Source organism: Canis aureus, chromosome 15, assembly GCF_053574225.1.
Source record: "Canis aureus isolate CA01 chromosome 15, VMU_Caureus_v.1.0, whole genome shotgun sequence".
In the NCBI taxonomy this organism is placed as follows: Eukaryota; Metazoa; Chordata; class Mammalia; order Carnivora; family Canidae; genus Canis; species Canis aureus.
Genome location: NC_135625.1, coordinates 60037509 through 60044407, shown reverse-complemented (window position 1 = coordinate 60044407; position 6899 = coordinate 60037509).

Genomic DNA, 6899 nt, shown 5'->3' with positions numbered 1-6899 from the left:
CTCCCAAGGGTCTCCGGCCTAGGCTGCCTGCTCTCGTCTTAATGGGCACCCATCTACGTTCACCCGTCAGGCAAGGCTGACCCGAGTCGAAGGCCACTGCTGAGGATGCCACACCTGCGGTCGTAGCCGAATCCGGCCGCGTTCAGACCCTGCGCACTGGCTCCGACCCGCGTGCAGCTTCCGACCCGCGTGCTGGCTCCGACCCCGCGTGCAGGCTCCGACCCCGCGTGCAGGTTCCGACCCGCGTTCAGGCTCCGACCCAGCGTGCTGGCTCCGACCCGCGTGCAGCCTCCGACCCCGCGTGCAGGCTCCGACCCGCGTGCAGCTTCCGACCCGCGTGCTGGCTCCGACCCCGCGTGCAGGCTCCGACCCGCGTGCAGCCTCCGACCCGCGTGCAGCCTCCGACCCGCGTGCAGGCTCCGACCCGCGTGCAGCCTCCGACCCCGCGTGCAGGCTCCGACCCGCGTGCAGCCTCCGACCCCGCGTGCAGGCTCCGACCCGCGTGCAGGCTCCGACCCGCGTGCAGCCTCCGACCCCGCGTGCAGGCTCCGACCCGCGTGCAGGCTCCGACCCGCGTGCAGCCTCCGACCCCGCGTGCAGGCTCCGACCCGCGTGCAGGCTCCGCGTAGTCGGCTCCCAGTCCTGCCCTGCAGGGCGCGCCCCCGAGGCCGCGCAGCCCGCCCTGCGTCCCGGGTCCACACCCCACTCCCTCCGGGCACCTCACCCACCCAGGCCCAGGCCGGCTGCGCCTTCGGGGGCTTTCAGGGCCGCAGCGACCGTGGAGCGGGAGGGGCCGAGCGGGAGGGGCCGAGCCAGACGCCGGGCCAGGCCCGGGGCGGGGACGCGACCTGCAGGGCAGATCACCTGCCCGGGCCAGAGCGGGAGGGGCGGGGCTGGAGGGGCCGGAGGTGAAAGGAGGGAGGGAGGGAGGGAGGGAGGCCCAGCCGGGACAGAGGGTGGGGGGCCGGGGGCAGCGCGCACCGCCCAAGACCGCGCGGGGTACGGGGTGGGGAGGAGCGGGGCCGGGGGGAGGGGCGCGGAGAGCCGGCGACCGGGACGGGAGGGCGGGGGAGGGGCCGGGGAGGGGCGAGGGGAGCGGGCAGGGGTGCCGTCCGGAGGCCGCGGAGGGCACGCGGAGGCCGGGATCCGGCGCCGAGGACGCCGCGCCCGCGTCTTCCGGGAGCGCCCCGCCCCCCCCGCCGCCCGCGCCCCGCCCCCCCCGCCCCCCCCGCCGCCCGCGCCCCGCCCCCCCGCCCCCCCCGCCGCCCGCGCCCCGCCCCCCCCCGCCGCCCGCGCCCCGCCCCCCCCCGCCGCCCGCGCCCCGCCCCGCCCCGCCCCGCCCCTTAAAGCGGAAGCCGCGGGGACGCCCGCAGCCCGCCTGGCCCTCAGGTCCCGGGTTCCACAAGCAGATTTAACGCAAAACGCAGAGGCGCCCTGTGTGCCCTCCCCTCCCCGTGCCTGTGTCTCCACCGACGTCTTCGTAGCTTTCCTTCCAAATAGCGTGGAAACGCCGAGACGCGCCGTGACTGGAGAGCCCGTTCTGCACACTGGTTGGGGTTTCAGCTAAGCAGGACGGGGGGTGGGATGGGGGGAGGTCATCCCAGGACCTAGAGCACCAGGCTGCAGTGATTTGGGGAATGTGTTTGGACCTTGAGGAGTGGCTCCTGAAAGACCATGCTTATTCATGCAACCAATAGTTTTTGAGCCCAATAGATATTTCTTTGTTTTTAAGATTTTATTTATTTATTATTAATGAGAGAGAGAGAGAGAAGCAGAGACACAGGCAGAGGGAGAAGCAGGCTCCATGCCGAGAGCCTGACGTAGGACTCGATCCGGGGACTCCAGGATCACGCCCTGGGCTGAAGTCAGGCGCTAAACCGCTGAGCCACCCGGGCTTCCCCGGTGGGAATAGTTATTTCTTAAGCAGAATCTAATATTATCAAGGCTCCATAATATGTATTGAGCTAGGTATCATGCTAGGCCCCGGGACATGGAGACACATCCTACCCTTACCAGCTGACTGCTGATGAGGGACAGAGGAACCCATAATGTGCAACTTCAAAGTGTGGCAAGAGCATGAAAGAAATGGAAAATTGGGAGAACCCAAAGGATGGTGGCTACTTTGGAGAGGAAGGGTGGGAGGGTGCTCATGTGGAGGCCGAGAAAAATCAAGGCCATTCCACCTCAAGTTTAGCATTAGCACAAGTACAGCCATCTTAGGCCCCTGTGAATAAGAGCTGAACTTTATAGGAAAAACTGCAGAATGTCCTCAAGGTCCTCAGCAGGTAATCCCATATCAGAAAGACAACAGAGCTCAGAATTGCCCTTGGCAGAGAATCCTGTATCAGAAAGACAACAGAGCCCACATCTGTGGTAGAAAGTCCCATATTAGAATGAGAACAGAGCTCAATGCCCTTAAAAGCCCCATATCAAAATGTAAACAGAACTTGAGAAATTCTTCCATCCCTTCTGAAAATCCCCTAGACCAGCCTATAAAAAACCCAGCAGTAACCCTCTTGCGGTCCAAATCCCTGCTCTGCTGTGTCGGGTATACTTGGACCCAAGTTCGAGCTTGCTAATAAACCCTAGTGCACTTGCATCGGTGTCGGCTCCTTGGTGGATCCGCAATCTTGGGCACAACAGTTCAGACATGTAAAGAATAAAGCCCTCAAGAGGAAGGAGTTAAGTGTGAGGACTTGAGGGAGGGGTGTGTTTAACCTGGAAGAAGCAAAGGAAGGTCATATGGCTCTAGACAGCAAGGTAGAGAGAAACACAGTGATGGCGGGGGTAATGGGGTCCCTAATGGTGGTAGAGCTGGTGATGATGGTATTGGTGTTGGTAGTGGTGGTGGTGGTAGAAGTAGAGGTAGTGACAGTGATGGTGGTACTGGTGGTAGTAGAAGTGGTGGTGGTGGTTGTGGTGGTAGAGGTAGAGGTGGGTGGCATTGGTGGTAGCAGAAGTGGTGTTGGTATTGGTAGCGGCAGTCATGATGTTAAAGGTAGTAATGCAGGTAGAGGTGCTGGTGCTGTTGATGGTGGTGATAGAGATGGTAGAGGTGATGGTGGTGATGGTGCTAGAGGTAGTGGTGGAGGTAGAGGGGGTACTGATGGTGGTGGTGAAGGTGCAATTTCTCAAGGAGCTACAGTCACCCAAGCAGATGAAGTTGAGGGATTCCTGGGGCCCATGTGAATGTCAATGAGGAGAATGATGTCATCCATATTAAGGCTCATGGGCCCCCAAATCACACAATTCTATCAAATATGAACTCTAAATCAGAATTTGTGAGGGCAGCCTTTAAAAATCACAGATGTTGGGGCAGCCCAGGTGGCCCAGCGGTGGTTTAGCGCTGACTTCAGCCCAGGGGGTGATCCTGGAGACCCTGTATTGAATCCCACGAACAGCTCCCTGCAGGGAGCCTGCTTCTCCCTCTGCCTGTGTCTCTGCCTCTCTCTCTGTGTGTCTCTCATGAATAAATAAATAAAATCTTAAAAAAAAAAATTAAAAAATAAAAATCGCTTATGTTGATTTGTAAGCAAGCAGCTTCTCACACATAGATCATTTTATGTAATCTGGTTCAGGATTAGTAACAGCAGGAAATGTATTTGGGATGATTACTGAATTAAGAGACTAAATCTACAAACAGACCCTGGCCAGGTAGGTGACATTAGAACTCTAACCCGCAGCCTCGGCAGTAAAGGGCCCTGGACAGTCAGGGCTTGGTCAATGCCTCTGAGCTTTTCTAATTTTCATCCCCAACGTCCATCTCAGGACCAAACAGGGAAAGCCAAATATCCTCTCCAAACTGATCACATGAAGAAAAAAAAAAAAAAAAAAACCTGACCACAGAAGATGCCCAGGCCTCAGCTACGCTGTGCCAGCAACCTCCAACTAGGGCACAGCTGAAGCCTTTTTGTCCTCTATAAACCTGTCCAAGGGGCAGCCCCAGTGGCGCAGCAGTTTGGCGCTGCCTGCACCCTGGGGTGTGATCCTGGTAGACCCGGGATTGAGTCCCACGTGGGGCTCCCGGTGCATGGAGCCTGCTTCTCTCCCTCTTCCTCTGCCTGTGTCTCTGCCTCTCTGTCAATAAATAAATAAAATCTTAAAAAAAAAAAAAAAAACCCTGTCCCACTAACATTTGAGTCTCCATTTGTTTTTTTGTTTTTTGTTTGTTAGTTTGTTTGTTTGTTTTTGTTTTTTTTGAGTCTCCACTTGTATTTGAGTCTCTGCCGCGTGCAGGTGATGGTGGCTGCCTTCCCTGCTATAGAAATCTCTGAATCCGGGACGCCTGGGTGGCTCTGCGTTGAGCGAGTGCTTTCGGCTCAGGGCGTGACCCCCGAGTCTGGGGGATCTGGGGGATCGAGTCCCGCATCGGGCTCCCCTGCAGGGAGCCTGCTTCTCCCTCTGCCTGTTTCTCTGCCTCTCTCTGTATGTCTCTCATGAATAAATAAATAATCTTTTTTAAAATCTCTGAATAAATAACCTCTATTTGTTCTCATTTGGATGGTCTCCCTTTTTTACCACCACCCAAAGTTTCTTCACGGCTAAGCCCGCTCACCAGGTCGGGGAGCGGTTCCTGCCGATGCAGTTAGCTCTGCTACCGCTAGGGGGCACCATTCTCCCGTGAAGCGCGCCGCAGCCGCCTCCGCCTCCGCCGGCCCCGACCCCACGGAGGAGGATGGGGTGGGCGTGGAAAGAACTGCAAAGGCCCACCTGGCGGTGCTTAGCTTTTCACAGGATCCGAACGACTGATTTTCGCATTTCCCAACGTAACGTGGTTATAGCGCAGATGTGATGCAGAGCAAGTCCTTGTTCAAGACTCCTAGGAAGGGGATAGAGATGGGGAATGGGCTCAGCAACCAATAGTTGTCAACCTCTACGCGTTTCAAATCTGGGGCAGGATAATTCTTTGTTGGACGGGAGGGCGCCGAGGGGGAGGGGAAGCTGAGCTGTGCTTTGTAGGATGCTTAGCAGCCTCTCTGGCCTCTACTCACTTAATGCCAGCAACCCCCCCCCCCTTTGCCGATTGACTTTAAAGTATGTCTTCCAATGTTGCCAAATGTCTCCTGGGGAGCAGAGCTGCCCCTAGGTGAGAACCACCGGGCTTAGCTCCTGTGAAGGACAGCTCTCTGTTGAGACCCTTTTAGCAATTCCCACCCCAACACACACGCACTCATTTCCTTCGGACCAGGGTGTCAGGGAAAGGAAGCCCCTGATCTTGTCTACTGTAGACTCGACCCCAGTGTGTCTCCCGTGGGGACTTGAGCCACCTCCACCAAACACACTTGGGGTGCTTGTAAAACTGCAATCCCTGGGCGCCACCCCAGCCCCTCAGCAGGAGGATCCCTGTGGGGAAGATTAGATTGGCTTCCCCTCGCCCACCCACCCTAAACCAAGGGAATTGTCACGCAATTAAAAAGTTCCAGGGCTGGGGATCCCGGGGTGGCTCAGCGGTTTAGAGCCTACCTTGGGCCCAGGGTGTGATCCTGGAATCCTGGGATCAAGTCCCACATCAGGCTCCCTGCATGGAGCTGCTTCTCCCTCTTTCTATGTCCCTTAAGAATAAATAAATAAAATCTTTACAAAAAAAAAAAGTTCCAGGACTGACTCTATACTCCCCCACCCTCACGCCCCAGGTCCTGCAATCAGCTCCTAAGAGAATTGGACCCTGGCATGAAAATTCTGGCCCTGGGTCACCCACATAAGCCAATACCACCTCTACTTCCGTTCCCCAGCCTTCCACGTCTCTACTGTCAAGCCAGGCACCTGAGAACAGTAGCTCCTGCCTGCAGTCCTCCTGGTAAAGCAGCAAGGTTGTGCCTGGTCAGACTGCTGGGCCCTTCCAGGCTCATTCGCAGTGGCCTTAGGCAAGGCGCCCACCTCTTTTGGGCTGTTTCTTCACTGATAAAAGAGGCTGATGTTAGAAGCTACCTCCTGGGTGATCCCTGCAAAGCCTTAGCATTAGCTGGCCCACGCTCAGCCAGGCAGGAAAGAACAGAAAGAATGAGAACTGGCAGCTGTTTAGTGCCTTTTTTTTTTTTTTTTTTTTTTGCCTATTCAAGAAGGCAGGAGCTGGGTACGGCTGAGGGCCAGCTGGCCTGATCTCCCCAGACACCTGAGACCCACCAAAGGGAGTTACCACGCCCAAGGTCACACTGCTATCTAGGGGAGTCAGATGTCACCTGGCTCGCCTTTGGGGCAATATCTTTTCCTCTATGTTGACCTGAGAGACACAGAGAAGTGGATCAGATATTAGGGGCTTCTCAGAAACATGTTCCTTTAAGTGAGGTGTGGCCTCTGAGAGGCAGTCCAGTGCATATAGGTTATTCGGAGGTCTAAAAGCTGAGATCAGGAAAAATTAAAATTAAAAATAAATAAATAAATAAAAGCCGAGATCAGGGCTTGGGGGGACGTTAGCCAGGCGCCACGAGCTGGCGGGTTTTGAGTCCGTGCGTGCAGCTCTCAGCTCACTATGTTGTGTGATCAAAATGTTAGGAGGGATTCCCAGCAACCCCCTCCCCTCGGGTTTGAGGAGACTGTCTAGCTGGCAGGGAAGTAGGTCAGGGAAAGCTCTGAGAAGCAAGCGGCGAGAGCCGGGTACAGAGCTGGTCCGACTGTCCTAGCGTGTTCTGGAATCAGAGAGAACAGGAGGAGCTAGAGCTGCTCAGACGCAGAAATCTGTGACTCCAGAAAAAGAGAATGGAAATCACCACACTCTTGTTCCCTTCCCTGAGGCTCAGCTGGGTCTCCCGAAAGGAACAGAAAAGAGTATGAGAGAGGGCATGGCAGGCCTAGCATTTGCGGCCGCCCGGTGGTGAACGCCGTCACTTGGTTCCCTGCTCCGTCCTAAACACACTAATCCTTGTCCAGCTATGAAAGCCTTAATTCTTTGTGGCGGGAAG